At 37.9% G+C, this 17,419-nt stretch overlaps 1 protein-coding gene across 4 annotated transcripts in view; it reads left to right on the forward strand.

The window, feature by feature from the left end:
* Auh (AU RNA binding methylglutaconyl-CoA hydratase) overlaps positions 1-17,419 on the forward strand; it is a 155,749-nt gene that overhangs the window by 18,924 nt on the left and 119,406 nt on the right. The window lies entirely within an intron of this gene.

The following is a 17,419-nucleotide window of genomic DNA, read 5'->3' on the forward strand; positions in this document are numbered from 1 at the left end:
TGAGGGTATATTTGTAGACAGATGTTTTTAGAGGTGACTAATTATGGCCTGTGTTCTTTAGTTACTCAGTCTTTTTAGGTTTTAATCTATGGCTTCCACTGTAAAACATAGAATTTTAAAGTATTAAGAAATATTCATTGCAAAAGTCTTGGCTGTGGTAAGGTTTTATTGTTTTCTTATAATGTAATGTAGCATACCTAAAAAAGGATTGCTGTAACTCCATTTGGGTCATCGAAGAATATAGAATCACTGTCCTCAGATGCTTGGGTGAGAGTGTTAGGCATTCAGGCTTCTGTTTTCACATTTGTCAAAGTTAGTGCTATCTGCCTAGTAGGGTTGGTGGAGACTTTGATGTGACAGTGTAGAGGAAGCACAGTGCACTATATTTGTCCCTTCCTACCCTTAGGGGGTTGGTTTCAGGACTCGCTGAACCTTCGCCCTCAGTTCCCTTCGTGCTCCCAACTTCCATGAGTACACAGATCAGCAGGTGCTCAAGTCCCCTAGGTAAAATGGTGTGGTGTTTGCGTGACCTACCCACATCTTTCCATATACTTTAAATCATGTCTGTATTACCTACGTTACCCTGCTATGACCAGTGTGGCCAAACTAGCAGTTCCGGCAAGGGGCGATGGGAGATTAGAAAAATAAAGGCTCAAATACACAGATTTTTGAAGATAACAGCTGGGATTGGGTGGAGCACTGCTCTCAGAAGGAGAAGCAGGTCTAAAGAATCATGCTAGCAATCTTTATTATATATGGCTCATTCAGATGCAAGACATTCTTTGCAAGCATTATTCTTTGTATTCATGAAAGTTAGCAACATTATGCAGCTTATTCCTCAGTTACATTCTACATTTGCAGTGTGCAACCTTAGGAGGTTTGTGTGTCCCTCAAGAAAGTCCATTGTCTAAAGTTACTGTTATACAGGCAGATTCAGGAGCAGCAGAGCTGGTGAAACATTGTGGTTGTCCCAGGAACTGGGTGCCTGAGATCAAGGTCCAGACTGATAAGACTCTAGCACAGAGCTTCCTCATGGAATGCATTACCATAGCAACTAGGCATCCTGCACCTTTGCACATTAACTTTCCTAGGCACCAAGCATGCCACAGCCATGAAGACATCAGGGACCCCAATTTCAGACACTGCTCTCCCATCTACTTGTCACCGCTCTTCACAATGCTGAATACAATGTAAATGCTATGTAAATAGTTGTAATACTACATTGCTTAAGGAATAATAACAAGGATACAAGTCTGTACATGTTCAGTACTTATGAATTTTTCCCCCCCAAGTATTTTCTGTGATTGGTTGAATCTGAGGATGATATCCATGGATACAGAGAGCCAACTGTATCCAATAAGTGATAGCTGTATGTTTCTTATAAATGTTTTACATTTATTTTCAATTCTTTTTCTTGAGCAGTGTGAGGAATTTAGACCAAGAGAATTAGGATTCTTATATGTGTAACTTTTAGGACAGGGTTAACATGGTTTTGAGGTAAAAGGCTCTCATACCATGACTGGTGGCTGTGAGGTTCTTTTGGGGCTGCAGGGTAGCTTATTAGAAAATTATACTGAGAAATCTCCATTATTTCCCTAAGAATAATAATTCAATAATTTTTATCCTTTAGTATTTTGTGTTAATATATATGTCTACGGATGAATATATACATGCCCTGATTGGAATGTTAAGCAACTCTTTAAAGCAATACATATAAAGGCTATGTATGATGGTGTGGAAAACACCTAAGAGTAGACAGTTGTGTACAGAATGTTATGCCCATTGTTACTCTAATTGTGTGAAATGTCTATAAATAAAATCATGATTTAGGGTGGTATTTTATTTTCTTGAAACATTTCTGAAATGATAAATTATATTAGGCAAGTACATATGAAGTAATAACTTCAAAAAATTATAAAGTATGTTCATCTGTTTTTCTGTTTTGGTAATTTAAATTGTAACATCAGCTGAGTTCCAGAATTATTATTAAAAATTTGAGAGGCAGAATTTTAGACTGAAAAGAGATGTCAAAGAACAATTCTGATCCTTTCAAGCTTGTAGAATTTCAGTTTGTAGAGTCTCTGTGAGGTGAAGGACCTGATTAAAGACCCTTAGCTTAGTTACTTCTCTTGATTCCAAAGGCAGGGCAAGCAGTCTGCTGAAGAATCATCCCCATTGGCCCTGCCTGTCAGAGTTTCCTTTATGTGTTTTCAATCTAAAATAAAAGAAGTATGAAGACTTCTTTTTAAAGAAATTTTTGCAATTAAAATTTTACGCACTTACCCATCTTAGTGGCCCTGTGGCTTGGGAATCATTTTTGTATACCTACTTGTAGATTAGAACACTGCTTCTGGGTTCATGGCCTGCCTTTTCTTCTCTCAGATATTGAGAAATAGCATTTTGATAGTCAACCTTCTTGTGAAGCATTGGCCACATAATGATGAGAGATTGACTTGAATGTGTGCTGCTGCCCCTGTATGTTGTAGAAATTATTTATTTCTTCACTTTAAAAAATTTACTTTATTTTTTATGTACATAAAAGCTAAAATAATTGTCACTTTGAAATGTTTAGATGCTCAAAATTTTAATGTATTTTACCTATAATGAAATTAGGGGAGAATTCTTTTGCTTATGCTATTGCCTTAGATGGAAACTGTAATCACAGTCATCTGTTTATTTTTGTTCAACTCTTCTAATACTTCCTAGCAGAGTGCATGTGCATTGTTTTTACCATAACATTTAAAATGAAATTTTATGAGAAATTACCGAGATTGAGAGTTTTTTTGTTTGAAATTCCTCAAATAGCTGATAAATAATTCTTGGTAATTGATTACTGTATTTAGAACTCTAAATTGAGTGTTTCACTGAATTATATCAGTGTGGGCTTTTTTTTTTTTTCCTCTCAAATAAAGTAAAGGTCGTTTTGCTTCTGCTTTTGAATTCTAGTAAATTGTGTTATGACTAAAGACTTCTCACTAAAATTGTCAACATGCATTATTGAATACTTGTGTATTGTTTAAATGAATACAGATGTCATGACAGGAATGGTTATGTAGGAGCCTGTGATCTGTTAAATATTGTTTCAGATTCTTAATTGTTATATATTTGCCTAGTAGTCACTTTGAGAGTTTGATAAGTAATGTAAAAGGGACATACACCATGAATATCTATTAGTTCAGTATGTCAGCATAGAGTTTTTATTGTTGTATATGATTAAAAATTATTGAGATATAACTTACTTGCAATGAAATTTACCAATTTTTAAGGGTATTAATGAGTCTTGACCAATGTTTGAACCAAGATTGCACTCATTATAAAGATCATGTTCCTAACTTTAAAAGCTTTCAGTCCCTTTCCCTTACTCTGAATTCTTATTAAAATCTAGGTCTTTGTGCTACTGCTGTACTTTCGTCTTTTCTAGAATTTCTTATAAATGAACTCATATTCTAGGTGGTCTTTTGTGTTTGGCCTCTTTCACTTAGTGTAATAATGCTTTGAACTTCACCCATGTTTTATGTTTCAGCAGTTTCATTTATTTGCTGAGTGTACTTTTTATTTCCTTGCTGAATATTTATTTTATATGCTGAGTAGTCCATTGTATGAACTGCTTTTTTTTTTTTTTTTTTCTGCTCACGAGTTGATAGTTGTTGGGTTTTTCCATTTTTTGGTTTTTGTCTTCACTGCTTCTGTGTTAGCTTTTATTTACTATAACAAAATACTTGAGTTAACTTAAAAAGAGGAAAAAAGGTTATTTTGACCCATAGTTTTGCAGGTTCCAGTCCATGATCTATTAGCCCCATTGATTTGGGCAGCATATCATAGAGAGAGTGTGTGGAGGAGCAAAACCACGCACATCAGGAGCCAGAGAGCCAAGGAAAAGGAGAGAAAGGTCCAAGGTTCCTTTCTAGAGCAGGCCTCAATTGGATTAGGGACCTCCCAAAGCCTCTACCTCTCAAACTTTGTCCTGCCATCTACCAATACTGTTACCCTGGGGACCATTCCTTTAACACATGGACCTTGGGGGAACTTTCAGTATTTAAACTGTTCCAGCTTCCGTGACCATTCGTGTACAAATCTTTTTGTGATTGTGTGCTTTTATTTCTCTTGGGTAAATAGGAGTGGACTGACTCAGTTTTATCTTAACTGTGTGTTTAATTTTGTAGGAAAATGACAACTGTGAACAAGGCCCTGGGTTTGATCCCTAACACCAAAAACCCAAACAGACAAAACCCAAGAAACCTCTAGCTCTTTTCTGTATCGTTTTGCATTTTCATCAGCAATGTATTAGAGGTCTAGGAGTTCCACATGTATACCCACACTTTATATTATCAGTCTTTTAATTGTGAGCCTCCTAATAGATGTGTAGTCATATGTCACTGTGGATCCAATTTGCATTTCTCTAATGACATGTGATTTTGAGCATCTTTTCTTGTACCTGTTTGTCATCTGCATATATTTTTTGTGATTTGTGTGTTCAGGTCTTTATTGCATCTTCTAGAATTGTAAGGGTTATTTATATTATTCTTGGCACAGGTCTTTTATAGAATGTGTGCAGATTTTTCTTCCCGCTGAATGGCTTGCCCTTTTCTTTATAGTTTAAGAACAAATATTTTTCAGTTGGAGACTTTCTTATCAATTCTTTTTCTTTATGATTTATAACTTTCTTATGAATTAAGGAATGTTAGTCTATCTCAAACTCACAAAAATTTTCTCTGTGTTCTCTTCTAGTACTTCCGTAGGTTTTATATTTTACATTGAGGATGTGATGTATTATAAGTTGATTTTTGCATATACCGTGAGATAGAGATTGAGATATGATAGTATGATTAAAAAATGTATCAGGGACCTCCCAAAGCCTCTACCTCTCAAACTTTGTCCTAGCAAAGAGTCCTAAAAACCCTGAAAATTTCCTGAATGGTGAGAAGGCCTTCTCTTTGATAGAGATGATATAAGGTATGGCCGCCAGCTGGCTTCAGGATGGAGATTTCTAGTTAGGAAAACAATTGTGGGATCAGAGGATTATAAATTTTAGCATCCTTGCTCTCAACCACTGGGTTATAGTGAGGGGCCAGAGATTTGATTTCAGTCACCAGTGACCAGTGATCTAATTAGTCAGGCCTGTGTAAGAAACCTATGTTAAAAACAGTGGGATTCAGAGAGCTTCAAGTCGGGAAACACATGGATGTGCTGGGAGGGTGGCATGACCTGGAGAAGACGGGGGAGTGCCGCATCCCTTGCCCTGTGAATCTGTTTCTTTATAATACAGCTATAAAAGCAAGTAAAGGGTTTTCCTGAATTCTAAGAGTTATAGTGAATTGATGAATCTGAGGAGGGGCTTATGGAAACCCCCAATTTATAGCTGGTTAGTCAGAAGTATCAATTGCCCTTGGGATTTGTGGTTGTTATCTGAAGTGAGGACAGTTTTGTACAACTGAGCCCTTAGCTTCTGGGGTTTGTACTAACTTTGGGAGTTAGTATTAGAATTTAATTGGATTGTTGTATACCCAATTGGTATTGGAGAATTGGGATAGATGACCCCCCCCCCCCAATTTGGTATTAGAAATAGTATTAGAAAAAATAATATTGTTGGTGAAAGCTCAGTCCTTGTCCCTGATGCCAATCCAATAACGTGGACACGGTTTTGAAAAAAAGGAGAAAGAAGGTTTATTGCTTTGTTATCAGAGGAGAAACACAAGGTTCTCCTGTCCCAAAGGCTGCAGTTCTCCCCATAAGCAGGAACAGGGGGCTTTTAAAGAGGTGACTCAAAGGCTACATTCCACAGGTTGTGTCTAGATGTCTAGAGTCGTAATTCACTTGTTAATTTGGGAGATAGTCATTTCTGAGATCTTCTGGTGCCATCCCCAAAGTCTAGATGACTTTGTTCCTTTGGAGGGTGTCTACTGGGGACAGATAACTCTGCCCAGGATGGGATGAAAGGTAATTCTGTTTCCCTTGATATTAGGGATGGGGGAGAGAGATTAGGAAGGAGCAGGGAGAGAGAAGAGAAAGAAACATGTCCATTTAAAAAATAAATTGCAGTGGCAGAGCAGCAAGGCGTATATTCAAAGCATAAAGTGGACACTGTTGCAGTATCATGATTGGTGTCCAGCATGGAGTTTGCTAGATGGACTCACAGAAGTCATAAGAGTGCTCTACTTAGCTTGTTACCATTTCTAGTTTATCCACTGGCTAAAAGTAAGGAAGAACTAAATATTGTCTGTAAAAAATAAATAATAATGGATCACCTATTCAGATAGTCCCCAGGAATACAGTGTACAGGAGGCAGAATCCAAGGCTCTAGAGCTGTCTGTGTCTGAATCCAGGAGCTTGTGAACATGTGACCTTACATGCTAAAGGGGACTTGGCAGAGAGGCGTTTTCTTGATTTACCCAAAGGGCCCAATGTAAAAACAAGGGTCCACATGAGAGGAGACAGAAGGAATCTGAGAAGGAGAAATGACAGGAGAAGCAGAAATTGTAGGGATGCAAAGAAAGGGCCCTGGGCCAAGGAATACAGAAGCCTGGAGAAGCCCAAGAGGCAGAGACGCGCGTCCGGAGCTTCTGGGAGGAAGGTAGCCATGCCAGCCCATTTCAGACTTCTGCCTGGAGCTGCCGAGTCGCCCCTCTGGGTCTGTGGTTGTGGTCCAGCAGCGGGGGAAAATGATGCCAAGTGTGCGAGGTGTCTTCTACTGCGGCCGTCGCCATCTTCCCAGGCTCCCGCCGCTTGCTGTCTCCTCCTGTCACTTCCCTTCTTACTCTGTGCTAGCCAGAGCTCATTCTCCTCCTGGGCTCCTTGCTCTGTGTTCCCTCTGCTTGGAAAAGCCTCTGCTCAAATGTCATAGAAAGTGGTTCTCATCACTTTTGCTGAAGCAGACCTCCTGCTTCCCCCACCTCTGTCGTATTTTTCTGTATTTAGAACTTCATCTTTGAACTTTTCAGTTCCTCAATTTATTTTTCATGTTTTATTATCACTATTATTTTCACTACTTATTTATAACCCTCACCCACAGTTAGGCTTCTTCCCTGCATTCAGGGGAGGGCCTATTGCCAGAACAGTGCGTGGACCGTAGAAGGTAGTTTAGCAAGTAGTTCACAGGACGGCTGTGTCAACAGTTTCGAATGGTGAGGAAGTAACATTGGCAAAGCGTCATGATTAAATAAAATGAGCTTTGTTACACAGGTCATGTGTAGGTGGCTTGTGTGGTTAAGAAGAATGACTTGTTCGTGAGATAGTGTCAGAGTCTCACAGATAGGAGATTGTAACTGGGGTACCAGTAAAAGCTGACCACTCTCTTCCCCTCATGAATTTGAAGTGGGGGACTGGTGAGGATTAAAGCATCAGTTTAATTACTTACTGTTAAAACGATTTGGAAATGTGATTTAGACACAGGCCCAAATGGATTCTCAGTTCTTTCACTGCCTCCAACAACAGAGATGCTTTGGAAGAGAGAGTTGCCTGGGGGTGAGCAGAGACTAGGCTGCTCTAGAAGGTGGACAGATGATCAGAAGAGCTGAGCTGTTTTCCCTTAGTCCCCTCGCTCCAAGCTGACTGGCTAGGTTGTAAGGAGGGCATTGGGGCAGCGAGGAGCAACAGGGTCTTCCGAGAAGCAGGCTGAGCCAACTCTTGAGCTGGGTCAGGATTGGGAGAGCTCCAGCTAGAAAAGCAGAGTTAAACAACTTAGAAAAAGTGAGCTTTTCATCAGTCGACTCTTGGCACTTGATCCTGAGCAGCGACATCTGCTGTCTTAGGGGTTTCTCTGGGAAGTGCATTATTCTGGCTATCAGCAAACAGTTTTCAGTCATAGGCCAGATATTTTAGGCTTTTGGGCACCTTACAAACTTCGTCACATATTCCTTATTTTACTTTTATAACCCTTTAGAAAAGTGAAGACCATTCTTGAGGGCTGTATTAGTAGTCCATTTTGTGTTATTGTAACAAAACACTTGGGTCAGGATACTTTATAAAGAAAAGAGATTTATTTTGGCTAACAGTTCAGGAGGTGCAGGGTCTAGTAGCCTCTTTCGATGATTGTCTTCTTGCTAATAGAGTCCTGAGGTAGTGCAGAGCATCTCATGGCAAGAGGCAGGGAGTATGTGTGTGTATGTATCTTTTGGTCTTTCTCCATCTTCATGCAAAATTATCGGATTCATTAATTTGTTGCACCCTGGTGACCTTACCTAATCCTATTCACATCCCAAAAGTCCCGTCTCTGAACCTTAAGTTAGATTAAATTTTCACTCTTTTCATACCTCACACTTGGGTAAGACTGGCCTGTATAGGCTGCTGTTTACTGACCCATGGTCCTGACTCGGTTATTTTCTCTCCTCTTTGCTTATCTCAGTCCATTCCCTGGAACCTGGCCCCTCTGCTGCTGCAGGAGCCAGGGTGAGAGGCATTGGGCGGAGTGGGAAGAAGCCAGAGAGGCCTGGCTGTGGAGGTATTGTATCTTGGCCTGCAGTAAAAGTGTTCATGGTGCTTGTATGATTGGGTAATGATCTGCAAACAGCTGGACAACTCATAGTTCAAGAAATATTTTGTTGAGTGACAGCTCATGTGGATGAATGTTAGATTGGAAAGTGAGTACCAGTTAGAATGATCTTGAGGTTTATGGTTTCCAAAACCCCCCTGAGGAGAATTTCCATGTGAGTAACTTTGGACTTTTGGGGACAAAATAAGATTGAGATAGATGAAGGTAGTCAGTATTTTTATATTCTCTGTAAAAGTAAAGGCAACATGGTTAATAAATGCCAATCTAGAGCTGGGGTTGTGGCTCAGCGGTAGAGCGCTCGCCTCACACACATGAGATCCTGGGGACAGTCCTCAGCACCGCATAAAAATAAATAAACAAAATAAAGATATTCTGCCCATGTATAACTGAAAAAAATATTTTTTAAAAAACGCCAATCTAATTTACTCACGTTAAAAGCAATCCTTTCGTGTGTGTGGAGGAGATGGTCCAGTAGCGTTACTCCATCTCAGTCTAAGGTGCGGGTGTCTGGTTTTGTCTAGTGGGGAATGGGTTTTGAGGAACCAAGGTCTAGGTGCTCCATGTGCTCATTATTGTTTCATTGTCTTTGCTACTAGGCCCTTTCCTGAGACAGAGCTAAGAAATAGATAAATTCTATATTATATACGTACACATGTATTTAAATCAATTCATTATTTATACATTGAAAACCATGAGTTCATATGACACCTGTGTTTCTAGTTCAACACTGCGGAGTTCGCATCTTCTCTTCTCCAGTTCCATATTTGTGTTGCCAGCTCAGTCCTGTCATACTCAGAAGGAGTTTCAGAATTGCTGATCCAAACCACTCTGACAAACAAATTGCTGATCCAAAACCCTCTCACCGGAGCTTATTATTTATTTATTTAGACTGAGAGTATATGATCTGTAATCATAGGTGATACTAGCAATATTGTTTTGAAAGTTACTTATGTTATTTCTCTTTCATTAAAGTTAGGTGTATGTACTCTTGTTAATTTTATTTTAAATACATAAAATATTAACTTTGGTTTCAAAAGTCAAAACTAGTTAGAGATAAGAGAAGTATCTTGCTCTTTCCAATCCCTTTCCTCCAGTTCTCATCCTTAAGGGAGTTAATGGATGTCATTAGTTTCTAGATTATACTTCATATGCTTCCTTTTGCAAAATTAAGGATATATCCACTTATTAACCTACTTACATTCCTTCTTACATAAGCTGCAGTGAGTGTGTATGTGTTTTGTAGTCAGCAGTACCTCTTGGGCATCATTTCATATTCATAGAAATATGGTGATACCTACATGTGTATGAGTGGTTATCGAGGCATTTTCAAGATGGAGAGGTCACCACAGTTGCATGTGTGTGGAATTGATCCTGTCCTTATGGAGAGGGAGAACTGATGTCACTTTTAGTAGAGAAGCTCTGAAGTGCGCCAATGAGGCTGGGGTGCTGGACAGAAGTGGGAGGTTTTGACTTTGGTTGGTAAAAGGATACTTTATTTTGAGGAAAAAAAAATGAAGTCCTGTTTATTAGAGTCTTAAATTCTGATAGAATTCGATGACAGTGTTCTTTACACCAACTGTGGAGGTACTATAAAAAATTTACTTGATGATTTTTAAAGATTCAAGTTTTATATTGAATGGGAGTTAAATGTGACTTCAGATCCTAGAGGAGGAGGTGTGTGTTAATTTAGTGCTCGAGAAGCTGTGAAGGTAGTCATGTCTTACCAAGAAGGCAATGCTCTTTAACATCACTTGGTTCCTCCTAGTCCACATTTTATCTCGAAATTTCCTGTAATAATTGAGACTAATAACAGTCTGTACCAATCAAGATCCGTTTATTGAGAAGAGATAAGAACTGAAGCAGAACCAGTTTATCATTCATAAATCATCATCTAGTAGATGGTGAGTTCTCATTGTCATAACAGAAAAAATGATCAAAATTGACTTAAACCGTAAGGCTGTTAGGATTGCCTGAATCCAGAGATTCTGAATATTTCTGTAATTCCTTGTCTTTCCTCTGTATTTGAGCTTTATCCTCAGCTTGGTAGCCTGAAGCTTCTGCAGTTTTGGGCTTTACATCCACATATGACCTTGTTGATGGGAAGAGAATACTTCCAATCTAAAACCTGTAGCTCTCAGGCAGATCTTGATCTGACTGCTTAGGAGAATGGACTATCCTGATTAGCTCAAGTCAACTGGGGCCCACCCCTAGGGGTGGGGGGTAGATTAATTTTTCCAATATGTGGATGGGGAAATAATGAGGGCAGACGCCAGAACAAAAATAAGGCAACATTAGGAAACATAATGAGAGGCATAGATGCTAAGTTGAAGGTCATATTCGATAGATGGTTAGTATTTACGGATTTTAAAAATTTCTGCTCTCACCTGTTTTCATTGGGGCCCAATTAACAAGAAAAACATGTATTTCATTCATTCTTTATTTTTTTTTGAAGTGCCTTCTACATGTCAGGTACAGTTCTAGGATCTGGGGATGTAGCCATAAATAAGTCAGAAATAACCTCTGCTTTTGTGGAGCCTCCAAAGGCAGTGGGAAGGACCTCATGGTTTTGCTAAGAGGATGTGTACAATAGTGTTCCTAAATCTTCTGTGGTGTCTTCACGAACATTTACATTATGTAGCTTGTAACTTACATATAGGAAGGCAAATGTGTGTACAAAGGGGATGGGAAAGAAATAGATGGCACAGAAATAAAAAATAATCATTGGCTTGATTATTCTAACTTTATAAATCTAACAATGAAAATATTTTGAAGTCAGGGATCAAAGTCTTCCACTGTCTTCTCAACAAAATTGAGCCATCATCATTTCAAAAGCACTGCATTTCTACATTGCAAGTGCAAGATGAACCAAGAGTAACGATAATCTATTAGAGATATTTGAAATATATCTATTGAAATATTTATAAAGTCAGTCTTTATAAACCTGTGTATTCCAGGTTCATGCATGAGTTACACAGTTTAATTCAAATGACTCATCCCTTTATGTGTGTTTGGGTATATTTGTGAGCATATATGCGTTATATTTGCATATGTGTATGTATATGTAGGGTGTGTGAATATAGATTTACGTGCACATACCAGGAAGATGTATAATAAAATACAGTTTTGCTGTGTTTAATTTTTTGTTACGTTTACTAATAATTTTCACCTTCTTTTTACTTTTCCTTAAATTATTTGTAAAATGACTAAATATTAAACAAAATCAAGAGTCCATTGTCCCCTTCTGCTAGAGTGTTGGCTATTTTGCCTAGTCTGCTGAGGGTTAATGTTAGGCACATATATGGATCATTTTCCGTAGTGGTTGATGACAAGGAATTCTTTTCAAGTACACATGGAATATTTATGAAATTAACCGTTTGCTAGGCCATGAAACAAACATCCACAGATTTCAAAGAACTGCAATCATCGGAGCACATTCTGTCACCCTAGGCAGTTACAGTATAACTCATTTAAAAAAAGATAATTAAGTATAGTCTCTTACATTGGGAAATTTTAAGGTAACTTGGAGATAACTTGCAGCTCGGCAAAGGAATCTAAATGGAAATTAGAAAATATTTAGAGCCAGTTGCCTACAAAAACACTTTAAAAGTTGTGGAGTACAGTTACAGGTGTGATACACTGTGTTTTAGGAAAGAAGAAAGGCTTACATGAATAAACTAAGCATCCAATTTCAGTGACAGAAATAACTACAGAATAAACTCAAAATAGTGTAGAAGGAAGTGAAGTGAGTCTAAACTAATGACATGGAAAACACAAATTCAGTAATCAGGAGAATAAAGCCTATCTGATTCTTTGAAAAGTCAAATAGACATTTGGCAAGATTAATCATGGGTGAGGGAACAAATACAAAATAGGTAAGATAATAATGAGAACAAAATTATTCTAGTAAATATTCAGGATTTTAGGTGGAATGGATAAATTACTAGAAAATAAAACTTGCCCCAAACTGACTTACTAGAAAATTTTAGTAATCCCAGAACAGTGTGCTGTGGTTAAACATCTTTCCACACAAAAAGCACCTGGCTTTGAGAACTGTTTTAGTCAGCTTTTCATTGGTCTGACCAAAAGACCTGATAAGAACAACTTAGAGGAGGTGAAGTTTCTTTTGGCTCTCGGTTTCAGAGCTTATGTCCATGGTTCACCGACTCCATGTCTCTGAGCCTCAAGTGAAGCAGAATATGGTGGAAGCATGTGGCAGAGGAAAGCAGTTCCGAGCTGAGCTTGGCAGCCAGGAAGTGCGGAGAGAGAGCTCAACTCACTGGGGACAACTATAAATCCCAGTTTGTGCTCCCAGTAGCCTACTTCCTTCAGCTGCAACCTGTCTGTCTACCGTTGCCACAGTTAGTTCATATCAGTGTGTTAATCCAACTCATAGTCTAATTATTTCACTTCTGAACGTTCTCACACATGAACTTTTGGGGGACATCTCATTTCTAAACCATAACGGTGTCTTTGGAGGAATATTCTACCCAGATGTTCACAGAAGAGATTACACTTTTTTATACATACAGAAGAAGAGGACACTTTCCCAGCTCATTTTATGAGACCAGGAAAGCCCTGATACAGTCACCCCTTCGGAGCAGCACAGGAAAGGAAAACAACATAGTACTTTCGTGATCTTAGGTGGGCTCATCCCAGGATACACGGAGCATATGCTCTATCTAGTGCTCTATATAGATGGAAATTTAGCTGTGTGAAAGTCATTGGTCATCTTATCTTGATCTTTGGTTTGAATGAAGGGAATAAAAACCCATGTGGAGTGGGCTCAGGAAAGACCAGGGTGCTTGAATTAGTACCAGATGTATACAAACACTGGAATGATTGAGAAGTGATGACTTCACTCACAGCACAACAAGGCTTACAAACTTGGGAGCAGTTTCATCTTTTTAATAAGTCAGGGTTCAAGAGAAACAGGACCAATAGGATATAAAAGGAGATTTATTATGAAGAATTGGCTCATCCAATTATGCAGATGGAGAAGTTCCAAAATCTACACCTGCAAGATGGAGACCTTGGAAAGCCAGGGGTATAGTTAGTCCAAGTCTGAATGCCTGAGAACCAGGGGAGCCAACAATGTAAATTCCAGTCCAAAGGCAGAAAAAGATGAAATGAGTTCAAGCAATAAAGCAGGGGGAAAGAGGGCTGAATTCCTTCTTCCTCTGCCTTTTCAGGCCCTCAATAGATTAGATGATGTTCAACCACATTGGGAGCACGGTTCTTCAAACCCCAAAGTGAAATGCTCATCTCATCCTGAAATGCCCTCCTAGATGCACCCTTTGATCTGCTTAATCATGTTAACACATGAAGATAACCATCACAGTAAGTATGGCAGGGCCATGTACTGGAGATAAGGTGGAGCAGTGCACTGCTGGTGGCAGTGTGCGGAGAAGACCACTCTGGAAAACAATTTGGTATTAGTGGCATCATTATCCATGGGTATATGAAGTAATGGGAAGAGAGGAGATGGTTCTTAATTCCGATGCATTATTGGTAAATGTTTACACTCAGCACTTAATAGCAGTTTCACAATATATTTATGCTTTAGTCAACTCTGTGCTAATAATGCTTGTAATGAAAGTTCAGTCTGGAAAAAACTACCACTTTATAGTTACAGGAAATTGAATAAAAACTAATTCAGTTATATACATATGTGGATGCAGGAAACTAACAAGGTTAACAAACGATTTTAAGATATCGACACTGGTTATATAAGGAAAAAAGTTACAGGAAAGTTGCTGTGGTTTGAATATGATTTATTCTAAACATAACACTGAAATTTGATTGTCATTGTGGTGATTTTGGGATTCGGTCTTTAAGAAATGATTAAGTCAATAAGAGATTATAGTATTTTTGCTTTTTTCGGTATTGGGGCTTGAACCCAGGGTGCTGAGAGAGTCTCTCCAAGTTGTCCATGCAGCCTTGAACTTGGTACCCTTCTACTTAAGCCTCTCGAGTTGTTGAGAGTGCCAGTGTCCACCCTGTGCTTGGTTAAATTATGCCTTTCTTTTAGGACTGGATTAATTCTTGTGGTAGTAACCCAGGGCTCAGTTGACTGCCTCGAGAGTGGGTTTTTATACACTGACGCTTCTCCTCTTGTGTTGCTCTTCCCTGAATCTCCCCTTGCTTTTTCCCCTTCCCTGCATGAGCTGAAGTGGCATGATAGTGCCGTGGTCTTGGACTTCCTAGTTTTCTCTATTTCTTTCTTCCCTATTTTTTATTTCTTGATTTTTGATAAGGATATTTGCCTGCTTGTTTTGTCAGTTACTAAGAGAGGTCTGTTAGAAATCTACTGTGATAGTGATTTGTCACTTTTTATTTCAGGTTCTATAAGTCTTTGATTTATGTATATTGGGGGCTGTCTCTTGTCTATTGCTAATTTAGAATTTTTATGACTTTTAGTAGATAATCTTACTTATTACTATATAGTGACCCTCTAGCTTGAGTTATGTTTCTAACCTTAGATTTACTTTTTCAAAATTAGGATATCTTTACAGGTTTCCATTTGGTTAGTGTTTGCATATTTTTTTATCCCTTTACCTTAGCCATTATGCACCCTTGCATTTTAAGCTACAGCTCTTAAAAATAGTGGACCTATGGTGAAAAATTATGTGTGTGTGTAAATGTCTTTATTTCACTATCATTTTTTTCTTTTTAAAAATTCTAATTAGTTATACACGACAAAATACATTTTGACACATCATTCATAAATGAAGCATAACTTCTCCTCCTTCTGGTTGTATGTGATGTCGAGTTACACAGGTCGTGTAACCATCTCTGCACATAGGGTGACAACGTCCAATTCATTCATTCCCCTTGGCCTAATCCAAAGTACCTCTATTCTTCCCTACCCCAACCCCTTGTTGTGGATTAGCATCTGCATATCAGAGAAAACATTTAGCCTTTGGTTCTTTGGGATTGGCTTATTTTGCTTCACATGATATTCTCCAACTCCACCCATTTACATGAAAATGCCATAATTTCATTCTTATTTAAGGCTGAGTAATATATCACTGTATATATATATATCACATTTTTTAAATCCATTCATCTGTTGAAGGGTTGGTTCTTTAGTTTAGCTAATGTGAATTGAGCTGGTAGAAACGTTGATGTGGTTGTGTCACTGTCTTTCAATAAATTTTAGTTGTTTTTTCCCTAGTTCTGTAAAGAAAGTCACTGGTGTTTTGATGGGGATTGCATTGAATCTCTATATCGCTTTTGTAATATGGCCTTTTATCAATATTTATCTGCCTACCCACAAACATGGGAGTTCTTTTCATGGTTTACTGTCTTCTTCAATTTCTTTCTTCAGTATTCTAAAATTTTCAGTGTAGAGGTCTTTCTCCTTGTTGCTTAGATTATTCCTAGATATTTATTTAATTTTTTAGGTTATTGTGAATGGAATTGTTTTCCTGATTTCTTTTTCAGCTAATTGTTGTATAGGAAAGCTGTTACTTGTTTTTCTGTGTTGATTTTGTATCCTGCTACTTTGCTGCATTTGTTTATTAATCTGGAAGTCTTCTGGTGGAACCTTTCAGATCTCCTAAGCTTAGGATCATATTATGTGTAAACAGTGACAATCTGACTTATTTCTTTCTCATTTGTATTTCTTTTATTTCTTTCTCTTGTCTAATTGCTCTGGCTAGAACTTCTGGTACTATATTGAATAAGAATGGTAAGAGTGGAGATCCTTGTCTCATTCTAGATTTTAGAGGAAGAGCTTTCAGTTTTTACCTGTTCACTGTGGTGCTGGATTTGAGTTTATTGTATGTAGTCTTATGATGTTGAGGTAAGTTCCTTCTATCCCTAGTTTTTTTTTCAGTGTTTTCATCATGAATGGGTGCTGAATTTTGTCAAAGGCTTTCTTTACATCTTTTGAAAATGACTGTGATTTTTGTCCTTAATTTTATTCATGTGGTAAATTATACCTATTCATTTGCATATGTTAAGCCTTGCATCTCTGGAATGAAACCATCTTGGTTATGATGTGTAATCTTCTTAATGTGTTGTTAAATATGATTTGCTAATACATTTTTAATGATTTTTACATCTGTGCTCATAAGGGATATTAGTCTGTAGTTTTCCTTGCTTGATTTGTTCTTATCTGGTTTTGATATAAAAACTGGCTTCTTTGAATGAAATTGGAAATGTTTCACTCTGTTTCATGGAATAATTTGAGGAGCATCATCATTAGTTCTCCTAAGGTCTGGTAGAATATAGTGGAGATCCATTTGGCTCTGGGCTTTTTATCTATTGGAAGCCTTTTAATTTCTGCTTCTGTTTCATTGATTGTTTTTGGTCTGTTTAGGTTTTCTATATCTTCCTGGTTCCATTTAGGCAGGTCATTTGTGTCTAGAAATGTATCCATTTCTTTTAGGTTTTCCAATTTATTGGCATATAAGTTTTCAAAGTAGTCTTTTGTGATTCTTTAGATTTCTCTGATGCCCGTGGTGATTTCTTCTTTTTCATCTCTAATTTTATTAATTTGGATCTTCTCCCTTTTTCTTTGGATCAGTTTGGCTAAGAGTTTATCTATTTTGCTTGTCTCTTTAAGTAACTCTATTGATCCCATGCTTTTTAAGAAATTCAGCATATCATTGATTCTGGCTCGATTTTAATTATTTCCTTTCTTCCACTGATTTTTGGAATTCTTTTGTTCTTTTTTTCCCCCTGTGGTCTTGAGGAACATCATTAGGTTGTCTATTTAAGGATCTTTTGGATTCTCTCATGCAGGTACTCATGGGAATAAACTTTCCTCTTAGACTTGCCTTCGTAGTGTCCCAGAGGTTTTGGTATGTTTTATCACTGATCTCATTTCTTTCTAACAATTTTTAACGGTCTCCCCTGACTTTTATCACCTATTCTTCATTTAGAAGTGTATTGTTCAATCTCTGTGCATGTGTTTAAGTAGTTTCT

The sequence above is a fragment of the Marmota monax genome, unplaced genomic scaffold (assembly GCF_021218885.2).
Source record: "Marmota monax isolate L192 unplaced genomic scaffold, Marmota_monax_Labrador192_F-V1.1 WCK01_AAM20220418_F8-fsc00217, whole genome shotgun sequence".
Taxonomy (NCBI): domain Eukaryota; kingdom Metazoa; phylum Chordata; class Mammalia; order Rodentia; family Sciuridae; genus Marmota; species Marmota monax.